At 45.2% G+C, this 14,739-nt stretch overlaps 1 protein-coding gene across 2 annotated transcripts in view; it reads left to right on the forward strand.

Annotated features, from left to right (window-relative positions):
• The first annotated feature begins 320 nt into the window (after positions 1–320).
• The window catches only part of cacng8b (calcium channel, voltage-dependent, gamma subunit 8b), a 74,252-nt gene continuing 59,833 nt past the window's right edge, over positions 321–14,739 (forward strand). For both annotated transcript variants that reach the window (XM_046313333.1, XM_046313334.1), the window contains exon 1: positions 321–689. The gene's annotated coding sequence lies outside the window, so the exon portion shown is untranslated. The remainder of the gene's footprint in view (positions 690–14,739) is intronic.

The raw sequence follows: 14,739 nt of genomic DNA on the forward strand, positions 1-14,739 counted from the left end.
ATCGATATCAATAACACTCTTAACTTGGTCATGGCTAGCATGCTATTTAGGCGTGCACGCAACTGACGCACGTACACACACGCTCCAGTAACCACATGTAGAAACATTATGATTGCCAAAAGACGGTGGTTTTAGCATCTGTGTTGCCCCAAACAAAAGAGCCCTGTTGTAGCCTACATGCACAACAGCAAATGAATAGCCAGCTTATTCTGATTTTCGAGTAGCCAAGTTTATCCGTTCACATCACTGGAGAGTTCGGTCGGATGCGACAAGTTGCTTATGTTGAGGGCTCGGTGTGAGAGATAGATAGAGGAACGGACGGGCAGACAGAGCGAACTAGCACTCAGTAACTGGAGGGGAGGGGGAGACGCATTCTCACCGAGTACACACACGCATTGGCTACATCTACTGTAGACAAATTCCTGTTTCACTGATGTGTCTGTGTATCCGCTGTATATCTGTTAAAACCATTTCATCATATGGCTGAGTTATGTTTAGTAGAGAAATGACATACAGTTTCTTACACGGTATTTTTTTCACGTAATTTTGTCTTAATACCCCCCTGTTTGTTATTTCGAGGCCGTTATTTTGTCGTCCACCCCCCCTCTCTCTTTTTCTCCCCATCTCCTTTTCCTCTCTTTGGGAGTGTGACGGTCTTCGAATAAGCTTCTGAAATAATAAGCCGGCAGGTAAGACTTGTCTATAAGATTATTTACATTCGGGGCTTGTAATATAGGTTATAATATTGGTCATTTTTTAAGTGCTTGTATTTGGTTTAACGAAAAACCAATCAATCGATGGCTATTTGCAAGCTACATTCTCCTGCCAATTCGTTTCACACTGCTCGCAACCCACTAATTGTCTGTGTCAGTTTAAAACAGTAATAGACCATGAATGTAGGCAATTAAACGTCAAATTAATGTGCCTTTGTTCTGCAAATTACAATACAAGAGCAGAAATGATGCTTCGAATGCAACTACATATCCCTATAATATCGCGTTTGGGCGCGGGCGACGGCGCATCCATAGAAATCCGTTTATGCAGGTGTTTAATATGTCTGTATGAAAATGTCCTGCACATTTTCAGTGTGTTTGAGGTCATAGTGTGTGAATGTGTCTTTGATCCTCAGTCAAACGAGTTCTCACGCACTATGCCGGTCGGTCGGTCGCGTAACACTAGGCGTCCATTTTCCACGGTGGAGGCAGTGCAGTTAGTGTGATGTGTATACTGTATTAATGAATGCACTGCGGTCCGCATCGCTGTATTTCAGTCTCTCCATGCTCTCCGCCGCGGCTCTGTCTGTCGTGCTGTATCGAACATGTGTCTGTGTGGCATTGCTTTCATATCATCCATCCTTCACACTGTCTATCTCTGCCTGAATGCTCAAGCGCGCCAATAACTATGGAAGCCTATCATATTAGTTTCATGCTGCAGCCTAAATGCACCGCATGATCTTATGGGCATGTCATTTGTGACCATCTTGTTTTGAGGCCTCTGCCTCGTCTCCACAGAGGACCACCACACATGTCTTTTTTCTCTTAGGTCCATACATAACTATTAAACCCACACGTAGGTTGTTCAAGCCTTAATTCTCCATAGGATTATGAAATCTGAGGTGGAATGGTGTTCCCCAGTGGTATTTCACGTTAGTGGGTTTGACTGACCAGAGTGCAGAACAGCATCGTTGTTATGTCATGAAGCTCATAAGTATTTGTATTTTTTCTCTATAAATGGCCATTTGCTCTGTTGTCACCAACATCTCTCTCTCTCTGTCTCTCTCTGTCTCTCTCTCTCTCTCTCTCTCTCTCTCTCTCTCTCTCTCTCTCTGTCTCTGTCTCTGTCTCTGTCTCTCTCTCTGTCTCTCTCTCTGTCTCTCTCTCTGTCTCTCTCTCTGTCTCTCTCTCTGTCTCTCTCTCTCTCTCTGTCTCTGTCTCTCTCTCTCTCTGTCTCTGTCTCTCTCTCTGTCTCTCTCTGTCTCTCTCTCTCTCTCTGTCTCTGTCTCTCTCTGTCTCTGTCTCTCTCTGTCTCTCTCTGTCTCTGTCTCTCTCTCTCTCTCTCTCTCTGTCTCTCTCTGTCTCTCTCTCTCTCTCTCTCTCTCTCTCTCTCTCTCTCTCTCTCTCTCTCTCTCTCTCTCTCTCTCTCTCTCTCTCTCTCTCTCTCTCTCTCTCTCTCTCTCTCTCTCTCTCTCTCTCTCTCTCTCTCAGCTCTGCTAGTCATCCGTTCCATCCTAAGAATTAACAGGAATTCAATTCCAAGCAATGTTCGACTACATTTGGACTGGGAACCCTATTCCATTTGACATGTCGGATTACTTGACGATTATATCATGCCATCTCTCGGAATTCACCATCTTTCCCAGTAACCTATTTCTACACCTGCTACAGTGGAAAATAATGTTATTCCACTATGTTGGCTGGAGGTGGAAGAATCATGGGGGATTTTGGAGCTGAACTGTAAGGCCATGCTGTCCATTGTATTGCTATGGTTCTTTCTGCAGCTCTGTTTTCTCCTGACCCCACAGCATCCCCCTCAGACATGCTCTCTGTATTGGTTGTTGTTCTGTGATGATGTGTGTGACTGTCCAGAGGGCCCTGGCTCTTCCATGCATGTAGCCATCACTGCAGCTGCAGCACTGTCAGGAACCATGCCATTGCATCGTCTGACCTCTTGATGTAATAACGTAGTCCAAGTTGTTGGGCTGTTCACAATCCACTGCAATATAGAGCTTTATATGGTGGTCATAATTTATAGCATAATTACTTTCTCCTGATTCATTTCCCCCAGAACATTAGGACTGTGGTCTGTTCCAAACACCCTTTCTTAAAGCAGCCCTGTAAGATAGAACAGGGGTTCCCAAAGTTTTTCACCCGGGCCCCCCTTCCAGCATTGGGGAACATTGTGTGTTATAAATAGCTCGCTAAGTTATGCTATGACTGACACGACAAGAGGAACTGATGATGCACTACCGAATTTTGAAATTGTACCTTTCCAGCCGTGTAGACTTGTAGACAGTGAGCTAGCTGGATAGACTTGTAGACAGTGAGCTAGCTGGATAGACTTGTAGACCGTGAGCTAGCTGGATAGACTTGTAGACCGTGAGCTAGCTGGATAGACTTGTAGACAGTGAGCTAGCTGGATAGACTTGTAGACAGTGAGCTAGCTGGATAGACTTGTAGACCGTGAGCTAGCTGGGTAGACTTGTAGACCGTGAGCTAGCTGGGTAGACTTGTAGACCGTGAGCTAGCTGGGTAGACTTGTAGACAGTGAGCTAGCTGGGTAGACTTGTAGACAGTGAGCTAGCTGGATAGACTTGTAGACAGTGAGCTAGCTGGGTAGACTTGTAGACAGTGAGCTAGCTGGGTAGACTTGTAGGCAGTGAGCTAGCTGGGTAGACTTGTAGACAGTGAGCTAGCTGGGTAGACTTGTAGACAGTGAGCTAGCTGGATAGACTTGTAGACCGTGAGCTAGCTGGGTAGACTTGTAGACAGTGAGCTAGCTGGATAGACTTGTAGACAGTGAGCTAGCTGGATAGACTTGTAGACAGTGAGCTAGCTGGATAGACTTGTAGACCGTGAGCTAGCTGGATAGACTTGTAGACAGTGAGCTAGCTGGGTAGACTTGTAGACAGTGAGCTAGCTGGGTAGACTTGCAGACAGTGAGCTAGCTGGCTAGACTTGTAGACAGTGAGCTAGCTGGATAGACTTGTAGACAGTGAGCTAGCTGGATAGACTTGTACATAGTGAGCTAGCTGGATAGACTTGTAGACCGTGAGCTAGCTGGATAGACTTGTAGCACATATTGAAGCCCTCCACAATGAAAGCTGTTTGATTCATTGTCACTCACCAAACTGCTTCTCCATTGTGTGCTGATCAGTGTTCTATGCGGAAAGGTAAAATCCATGCTACTACTCTGGTGTATTGGTGAGACCCAGTAAGATAAGGAGCCATTTCAACTCAACCCATTGTCTCTGTGATTTAACAGTGAGTGTTTGGCCTGCTACAGTTTGTCTATAGTACTAATCAACAAGTTGAATCCGGCAGGGGCGCAACTTTCACTGGGGACGGGGGGTTAGACCCACCACCTCACATTCTGAAATTGCATTTTAGTTCCCTTCCAGTTTTTATCATTGGAATGTGATAGAAAATTAGGCAATGGTGAGCTTTAGGACCATGCGGATGCCTCCGAGCGGTCAGGTAGGCTGTTTGGAGTATTTATCCAATTGGATACATTTTTGTTAAATAAAATAAAAACATTATGTCCCCCCACTTCTAAAACCAAAGTTGCGCCCCTGGAATGAGGTGTGGTGTAGATCTGCAGGTCTCCCATAGATAATAAATAATAGATATGCAGTACCCCCATATATATTACATTTACATTGAACAGATAGTACACTTTGATCAGTTTGAGATTTAATGTCATAATCTGTTTGCGGACACTGTTTCCAGGTTGCTCTGATTGAGGTGCTGGGTTATTCCATTTAGGAAATGTGGCTCCAATTGGTTTCTCTTGGTGATCTTGGTGTTGGGCAGGTTTGAATATACATTTTTGTTCAAAATTACAAATTGCTTTACATTGAAAGGGGGGAACTCACTTCATCCAATGTCAATGTGGAACACCCACTACCCAATGAGGAGCACTGGCCTAGGGGTAAAAGTGATATCAGCCAATTTATGGGTGACCTAGAACAGTTGGACAGAATATCTGAAACTTTTGAACAGACCTAGAACAGTTGGACAGAATATCTGAAACTTTTGAACATTTCTTTTTCCCTTTCCATCTCTTTTCTTGTCATTTCACTACACTGTGATTCCAGTCCCAGGAAGGAATGATTTCTTCTTTCCCCCAGTCTCCCTTTCTCTCACTCCTTCTGTTTCTCTCTTCAGTGAAACACAGTAGTTGAGTTCTGCAATGATCATCATTTCTGTCATGCAGCAATTGTTCAGAGGATCAATGCTTTTGTAGCAGGGCTGCCTTTTATGACTATGGTTTTGGGCTCCCATTCTTCTATCCAGACTCTCCATACCCAGCCTCTCCTTACCCAGCCTCTCCTTACCCAGCCTCTCCTTACCCAGCCTCTCCTTGCCAAGTCTCTCCTTGCCCAGTCTCTCCTTAACCAGTGTCTCCTTACCCAGTCTCTCCTTACCCAGCCTCCCCTTACCAAGTCTCTCCTTACCCAGTCTCTCCTTACCCAGTCTCTCCTTACCAAGTCTCTCCTTAACCAGCCTCTCCTTACCCAGTCTCTCCTTACCAAGTCTCTCCTTACCCAGTCTCTCCTTACCCAGTCTCTCCTTACCAAGTCTCTCCTTACCAAGTCTCTCCTTACCAAGTCTCTCCTTACCCAGCCTCTCCTTACCAAGTCTCTCCTTACCCAGCCTCTCCTTACCAAGTCTCTCCTTACCCAGCCTCCCCTTACCAAGTCTCTCCTTACCCAGCCTCTCCTTACCCAGTCTCTCCTTACCCAGCCTCTCCTTACCAAGTCTCTCCTTACCAAGTCTCTCCATACCCAGCCTCTCCTCACCCAGCCTTCCCTTACCCAGTCTCTCCTTACCCAGCCTCCCCTTACCAAGTCTCTCCTTACCCAGCCTCCCCTTACCAAGTCTCTCCTTACCCAGCCTCCCCTTACCAAGTCTCTCCTTACCCAGCCTTCCCTTACCCAGTCTCTCCTTACCCAGCCTCTCCTTACCCAGTCTCTCCTTACCAAGTCTCTCCTTACCCAGCCTCTCCATACCCAGCCTCTCCTCACCCAGCCTCCCCTTACCCAGACTCTCCTTACCCAGACTCTCCTTACCAAGTCTCTCCTTACCAAGTCTCTCCTTACCAAGTCTCTCGTTACCCAGCCTCTCCTTACCAAGTCTCTCCTTACCAAGTCTCTCCTTACCAAGTCTCTCCCGACCCAGTCTCTCCTTACCAAGTCTCTCCTTACCAAGTCTCTCCTTACCAAGTCTCTCGTTACCCAGCCTCCCCTTACCCAGCCTCCCCTTACCAAGTCTCTCCTTACCCAGTCTCTCCTTTCATGTCTCTCCTTACCAAGTCTCTCCTTACCCTGTCTCTCCTTACCCTGTCTCTCCTTGCCAAGTCACTCCATACACTGTCTCTCCTTGCCCAGTCTCTCCTTACCCTGTCTCTCCTTACCCTGTCTCTCCTTACCCAGTCTTTCCTTACCCAGTCTCCCCTTACACAGTCTCTCCTTAACCAGCCTCTCCTTGCCAAGTCTCTCCTTACCAAGTCTCTCCTTACCAAGTCTCTCCTAACCCAGTCTCTCCTTACCCAGTCTCTCCTTACCCAGTCTCTCCTTACCCAGTCTCTCCTTACCCAGTCTCTCCTTACCAAGTCTCTCCTTACCAAGTCTCTCCTTACCAAGTCTCTCCTTACCCAGTCTCTCCTTAACCAGCCTCTCCTTAACCAGCTTCTCCTTACCCAGCCTCTCCATACCCAGCCTCTCCATACCCAGCCTCTCCTTACTTTGCCTCTCCTTACTTTGCCTCTCCTTTCCCAGTCTCTCCTTAACCAGCCTCTCCATACCCAGCCTCTCCTTACTTTGCCTCTCCTTACTTTGCCTCTCCTTTCCCAGTCTCTCCTTAACCAGCCTCTCCTTACTTTGCCTCTCCTTTCCCAGTCTCTCCTTAACCAGCCTCTCCTTACTTTGCCTCTCCTTACTTTGCCTCTCCTTTCCCAGTCTCTCCTTAACCAGCCTCTCCTTAACCAGCTTCTCCTTACCCAGCCTCTCCATACCCAGCCTCTCCTTACCCAGTCTCTCCTTACCCAGTCTCTCCTTAACCAGCCTCTCCTTAACCAGCTTCTCCTTACCCAGCCTCTCCATACCCAGCCTCTCCTTACCCAGTCTCTCCTTAACCAGCCTCTCCTTAACCAGCTTCTCCTTACCCAGCCTCTCCATACCCAGCCTCTCCTTACCCAGTCTCTCCTTAACCAGCCTCTCCTTAACCAGCTTCTCCTTACCCAGCCTCTCCTTACCCAGTCTCTCCTTAACCAGCCTCTCCTTAACCAGCTTCTCCTTACCCAGCCTCTCCATACCCAGCCTCTCCTTACTTTGCCTCTCCTTACTTTGCCTCTCCTTACTTTGCCTCTCCTTACTTTGCCTCTCCTTACTTTGCCTCTCCTTACTTTGCCTCTCCTTACTTTGCCTCTCCTTACTTTGCCTCTCCTTACCAAGTCTCTCCTTACTTTGCCTCTCCTTACTTTGCCTCTCCTTACTTTGCCTCTCCTTACTTTGCCTCTCCTTACTTTGCCTCTCCTTACTTTGCCTCTCCTTACTTTGCCTCTCCTTACCAAGTCTCTCCTTACTTTGCCTCTCCTTACTTTGCCTCTCCTTACTTTGCCTCTCCTTACTTTGCCTCTCCTTACCAAGTCTCTCCTTACTTTGCCTCTCCTTACTTTGCCTCTCCTTACTTTGCCTCTCCTTACTTTGCCTCTCCTTACTTTGCCTCTCCTTACCAAGTCTCTCCTTACTTTGCCTCTCCTTACTTTGCCTCTCCTTACTTTGCCTCTCCTTACTTTGCCTCTCCTTACTTTGCCTCTCCTTACTTTGCCTCTCCTTACCAAGTCTCTCCTTACCAAGTCTCTCCTTACTTTGCCTCTCCTTACTTTGCCTCTCCTTACTTTGCCTCTCCTTACCAAGTCTCTCCTTACTTTGCCTCTCCTTACTTTGCCTCTCCTTACTTTGCCTCTCCTTACCAAGTCTCTCCTTACCAAGTCTCTCCTTACTTTGCCTCTCCTTACTTTGCCTCTCCTTACTTTGCCTCTCCTTACTTTGCCTCTCCTTACTTTGCCTCTCCTTACTTTGCCTCTCCTTACCAAGTCTCTCCTTACCAAGTCTCTCCTTACTTTGCCTCTCCTTACCAAGTCTCTCCTTACTTTGCCTCTCCTTACCAAGTCTCTCCTTACTTTGCCTCTCCTTACCAAGTCTCTCCTTACCAAGTCTCTCCTTACTTTGCCTCTCCTTACTTTGCCTCTCCTTACTTTGCCTCTCCTTACTTTGCCTCTCCTTACTTTGCCTCTCCTTACTTTGCCTCTCCTTACTTTGCCTCTCCTTACCAAGTCTCTCCTTACCAAGTCTCTCCTTACTTTGCCTCTCCTTACTTTGCCTCTCCTTACTTTGCCTCTCCTTACTTTGCCTCTCCTTACTTTGCCTCTCCTTACCAAGTCTCTCCTTACCCAGTCTCTCCTTAACCAGCCTCTCCTTAACCAGCTTCTCCTTACCCAGCCTCTCCATACCCAGCCTCTCCTTACCCAGTCTCTCCTTAACCAGCCTCTCCTTAACCAGCTTCTCCTTACCCAGCCTCTCCATACCCAGTCTCTCCTTACCAAGTCTCTCCTTACCCAGTCTCTCCTTAACCAGCCTCTCCTTAACCAGCTTCTCCTTACCCAGCCTCTCCATACCCAGTCTCTCCTTACCAAGTCTCTCCTTACCAAGTCTCTCCTTACCAAGTCTCTCCTTAACCAGCCTCTCCTTACCCAGTCTCTCCTTACCCAGCCTCTCCATACCCAGCCTCTCCATACCCAGTCTCTCCTTACCCAGTCTCTCCTTACCCAGCCTCTCCTTACCAAGTCTTTCCTTACCCAGCCTCACCTTACCCAGCCTTATCCAACCTCTCTCTCCAGTCTCTCCCAAGTCTTTCTTCCAGTCTCTCCAGTCTCTCCCCATTCCATCCCCAGTCTCTCTCCAGGTCTCTCCTCATCTCTTTCTATTGTCTCTTCAGTCTTGCGTCCCCAGTCTCTCATCACTTTCCAGTCTCTCCCCCAGTCTCTCCTTCTGTCTCTCCTCCCGTCTCTCCTCCAGTCTCTCCCCAGTGTCTCTCCCCATTGTCTCCTTCCCCAATCTCTTCCCAATCTCTCTCAAGTCTCTTGCCAGTCTCTCCCCAGTGTCTCTCCAGTCTCTCCCCAATCTATCTGCAGTCTCTCACCAGTCAAATGTGTCTCACGTTGTCTACTGATTGAGAGAGGATCAAGTCTTTCTATCAGCGCAGCCAATGTCTGCTTATAGTGCGAGCACATCATGCCTGCTCCACTTCCTCATTGCTAGCTGTAGCCTGTCCTAAGGAAACACTGCTTATAGTGCGAGCACATCATGCCTGCTCCACTTCCTCATTGCTAGCTGTAGCCTGTCCTGAGGAAACACTGCTTATAGTGCGAGCACATCATGCCTGCCCCACTTCCTCATTGCTAGCTGTAGCCTGTCCTGAGGAAACACTGCTTATAGTGCGAGCACATCATGCCTGCCCCACTTCCTCATTGCTAGCTGTAGCCTGTCCTGAGGAAACACTGCTTATAGTGCGAGCACATCATGCCTGCCCCACTTCCTCATTGCTAGCTGTAGCCTGTCCTGAGGAAACACTGCTTATAGTGCAAGCACATCATGCCTGCCCCACTTCCTCATTGCTAGCTGTAGCCTGTCCTGAGGAAACACTGCTTATAGTGCGAGCACATCATGCCTGCTCCACTTCCTCATTGCTAGCTGTAGTCTGTCCTGAGGAAACACTGCTTATAGTGCGAGCACATCATGCCTGCCCCACTTCCTCATTGCTAGCTGTAGCCTGTCCTGAGGAAACACTGCTTATAGTGCGAGCACATCATGCCTGCCCCACTTCCTCATTGCTAGCTGTAGCCTGTCCTGAGGAAACACTGCTTATAGTGCGAGCACATCATGCCTGCCCCACTTCCTCATTGCTAGCTGTAGCCTGTCCTGAGGAAACACTGCTTATAGTGCCAGCACATCATGCCTGCCCCACTTCCTCATTGCTAGCTGTAGCCTGTCCTGAGGAAACACTGCTTATAGTGCGAGCACATCATGCCTGCCCCACTTCCTCATTGCTAGCTGTAGCCTGTCCTGAGGAAACACTGCTTATAGTGCGAGCACATCATGCCTGCCCCACTTCCTCATTGCTAGCTGTAGCCTGTCCTGAGGAAACACTGCTTATAGTGCCAGCACATCATGCCTGCCCCACTTCCTCATTGCTAGCTGTAGCCTGTCCTGAGGAAACACTGCTTATAGTGCGAGCACATCATGCCTGCCCCACTTCCTCATTGCTAGCTGTAGCCTGTCCTGAGGAAACACTGCTTATAGTGCGAGCACATCATGCCTGCCCCACTTCCTCATTGCTAGCTGTAGCCTGTCCTGAGGAAACACTGCTTATAGTGCGAGCACATCATGCCTGCCCCACTTCCTCATTGCTAGCTGTAGCCTGTCCTGAGGAAACACTGCTTATAGTGCGAGCACATCATGCCTGCCCCACTTCCTCATTGCTAGCTGTAGCCTGTCCTGAGGAAACACTGCTTTCACTGGGAGTCTGGGCTGCATCACCACTTATTATGCTGCACAAAAGTTAACACACTTGAATAATGCAACACGGCATGTAGAAATGTTTCAACTGTTAATTACTGTTCGCATGACAATGTCCATTACAGGCTAGAACACTTTACAATGCAAGAAGATGCCGGTAGCTTCCAGCTTTGTAGGCTAACTTTTCATTGCTAGCTTACAAGTGAAGCTAACATCAATTCACTACCATAGTACTTTTTTGCAAACCATTGAGCAAAATATTGCTGATTTCAAAGCTGATTGTCACCAAAAACTTGATTAACATTCGCCTCACATTTTTGCTCCAGCTACTCATCTTTGCGCCAGCCTCGAACTGACTGTGTCTGTGAATGACGTCAAGGGTCTAAAAGAGACCCAAATGGAAGAGAAACATATTGTTTTTCATCTGTAGCCAAAACAAGCTCTAACTCAATGCATGCACACACACCTATTGTATATGCATTCACCTGTATTGTGAATAGGCCTAGGCTACATGTTGATTTACCCAGTTTATCAATGGAGATATACCCTTCTAATACGTTATTACCATTATGCTGTTATGTAGGCTAGTTAGATTGGTAAAAAAACGAAGTCAAATTGATTGTATGTTTGTATAATTTAATCATGAATGCATACCTTAAAAAATTAAAATAAATAAATGTAATGATATTGAAGTCAAAAGATCTGTCTGGAACAAGTGCCAATCTGCTAATACACCTTATATTTTTTTGCAGTGGTATTGTTTTGGTATTGAGAATCGGGATGGTATTGAGTGATGGCATTGAGTATCGTGATGATATTGAGTGATGGCATTGAGTATCGTGATGATATTGAGTGATGGCATTGAGTATCGTGATGATATTGAGTGATGGCATTGAGTATCGTGATGATATTGAGTGATGGCATTGAGTATCGTGATGATATTGAGTGATGGCATTGAGTATCGTGATGATATTGAGTGATGGCATTGAGTATCGTGATGATATTGAGTGATGGTATTGAGTATCGTGATGATATTGAGTGATGGCATTGAGTATCGTGATGTTATTGAGTATAGTGATGGCATTGAGTATCGGGATGGTATTGAGTGATGGCATTGAGTATAGTGATGGTATTGAGTGATGGTATTGAGTATCGTGATGATATTGAGTGATGGCATTGAGTATCGTGATGGTATTGAGTATAGTGATGGTATTGAGTATCGTGATGATATTGAGTGATGGCATTGAGTATCGGGATGGTATTGAGTGATGGTATTGAGTATCGTGATGATATTGAGTATAGTGATGGTATTGAGTATAGTGATGGTATTGAGTGATGGTATTGAGTATCGTGATGATATTGAGTGATGGCATTGAGTATCGTGATGTTATTGAGTATAGTGATGGTATTGAGTATAGTGATGGTATTGAGTATAGTGATGGTATTGAGTATAGTGATGGTATTGAGTGATGGTATTGAGTATCGTGATGATATTGAGTGATGGCATTGAGTATCGTGATGGTATTGAGTGATGGTATTGAGTATAGTGATGGTATTGAGTGATGGTATTGAGTATAGTGATGGTATTGAGTGATGGTATTGAGTATCGTGATGATATTGAGTGATGGTATTGAGTATCGTGATGTTATTGAGTATAGTGATGGTATTGAGTATAGTGATGGTATTGAGTGATGGTATTGAGTATCGTGATGATATTGAGTGATGGCATTGAGTATCGTGATGGTATTGAGTGATGGTATTGAGTATCGTGATGATATTGAGTGATGGCATTGAGTATCGTGATGATATTGAGTATAGTGATGGTATTGAGTATAGTGATGGTATTGAGTGATGGTATTGAGTATCGTGATGATATTGAGTGATGGCATTGAGTATCGTGATGGTATTGAGTGATGGTATTGAGTATCGTGATGGTATTGAGTGATGGTATTGAGTATCGTGATGATATTGAGTGATGGCATTGAGTATCGTGATGATATTGAGTGATGGTATTGAGTATCGTGATGATATTGAGTGATGGCATTGAGTATCGTGATGATATTGAGTGATGGCATTGAGTATCGTGATGATATTGAGTGATGGCATTGAGTATCGTGATGATATTGAGTGATGGTATTGAGTATCGTGATGATATTGAGTGATGGCATTGAGTATCGTGATGTTATTGAGTATAGTGATGGCATTGAGTATCGGGATGGTATTGAGTGATGGCATTGAGTATAGTGATGGTATTGAGTGATGGTATTGAGTATCGTGATGATATTGAGTGATGGCATTGAGTATCGTGATGGTATTGAGTATAGTGATGGTATTGAGTATCGTGATGATATTGAGTGATGGCATTGAGTATCGGGATGGTATTGAGTGATGGTATTGAGTATCGTGATGATATTGAGTATAGTGATGGTATTGAGTATAGTGATGGTATTGAGTGATGGTATTGAGTATCGTGATGATATTGAGTGATGGCATTGAGTATCGTGATGTTATTGAGTATAGTGATGGTATTGAGTATAGTGATGGTATTGAGTATAGTGATGGTATTGAGTATAGTGATGGTATTGAGTATAGTGATGGTATTGAGTGATGGTATTGAGTATCGTGATGATATTGAGTGATGGCATTGAGTATCGTGATGGTATTGAGTGATGGCATTGAGTATCGTGATGATATTGAGTGATGGTATTGAGTATCGTGATGTTATTGAGTATAGTGATGGTATTGAGTATAGTGATGGTATTGAGTGATGGTATTGAGTATCGTGATGATATTGAGTGATGGTATTGAGTATCGTGATGTTATTGAGTATAGTGATGGTATTGAGTATAGTGATGGTATTGAGTGATGGTATTGAGTATCGTGATGTTATTGAGTATAGTGATGGTATTGAGTATAGTGATGGTATTGAGTGATGGTATTGAGTATCGTGATGATATTGAGTGATGGCATTGAGTATCGGGATGGTATTGAGTTATGGTATTGAGTATCGTGATGTTATTGAGTATCGGGATGGTATTGAGTTATGGTATTGAGTATCGGGATGATATTGAGTATTGTTATGGTATTGAGTATCGGGATGATATTGAGTATTGTGATGGTATTGAGTATCGTGATGATATTGAGTGATGGTATTGAGTATCGTGATGGTATGGGTGATAGTATTGAGTATCGTGATGGTATTGAGTATCATGATGGTATTGAGTATCGGGATGGTATTGAGTATCGGGATGGTATTGTGTATCGGGATACTAAACCTGGTATCGGTATCAGATAAAAAAATTCTGGTATCGTGACAACACTAATACACATCTATTTTGGTCAGGACAAATGTAACTAAGGCTGGGAATGTCAATACCATCAAAATAGCAAGGGCAATGATCACAAGTCAGTCATAACGTGGATAATATGCTAGCGTATTGCATATGGGCAAAGAGCCTAACTTTTTATGGTTGTTTGATCAATATAACTGTAGAGTTCCCAAATGTAAGAGGATTCCCGTGGTATTTAGATACATATTTGCAGAAATCCGAATACACAGAAGTGTATTCTGTGGTTTTTGCAGAATACGTGCTAATGATCTAAAGTCGCGCTGTTGCAACTGCCTGTAACATGCTGACCAGACTGCTCGCACACGTGCATCCACCATCGCACGCATGTTGATCTTGTCCACCCACACCACCCAAATATCAAAACGAACTCTGAACCAACTACAGTGGGGCAAAAAAGTATTTAGTCAGCCAGCAATTGTGCAAGTTCTCCCACTTAAAAAGATGAGAGAGGCTTGTAATTTTCATCATAGGTACACTTCAACTATGACAGACAAAATGAGAGAATAAAATCCAGAAAATCACATTGTAGGATTTTTTATGAATTTATTTGCAAATTATGATGGAAAATAAGTATTTGGTCACCTACAAACAAACAACATTTCTGGCTCTCACAGACCTGTAACTTCTTCTTTAAGAGGTTCCTCTGTCCTCCACTCGTTACCTGTATTAATGGCACCTGGTTGAACTTGTTATCAGTATTTATTTTTTATTTAACCTAACTAGGCAAGTCAGTAAAGAACAAATTCTTATTTTCAATGACGGCCTAGGAACAGTGGGTCAACTGCCTATTCAGGGGAAGAACGACAGATTTGTACCTTGTCAGCTCAGGGGTTTGAACTTGCAACCTTCCGGTTACTAGTCCAACGCTCTAACTCTCTAACCACTAGGCTACCCTGCCGACACCTGTCCACAACCTCAAACAGTCACACTCCAAACTCTACTATGGCCAAGACCAAAGAGCTGCGGGATTGGGGCACCACCAGTACAGAGCTTGCTCTGGAATGGCAGCAGGCAGGTGTGAGTGCATCTGCATGCACAGTGAGGCAAAGATTTTTGGAGGATGGCCTGGTGTCAAGAAAGGCAGCAAAGAAG

This window comes from Oncorhynchus gorbuscha, linkage group LG19 (assembly GCF_021184085.1).
Source record: "Oncorhynchus gorbuscha isolate QuinsamMale2020 ecotype Even-year linkage group LG19, OgorEven_v1.0, whole genome shotgun sequence".
In the NCBI taxonomy this organism is placed as follows: domain Eukaryota; kingdom Metazoa; phylum Chordata; class Actinopteri; order Salmoniformes; family Salmonidae; genus Oncorhynchus; species Oncorhynchus gorbuscha.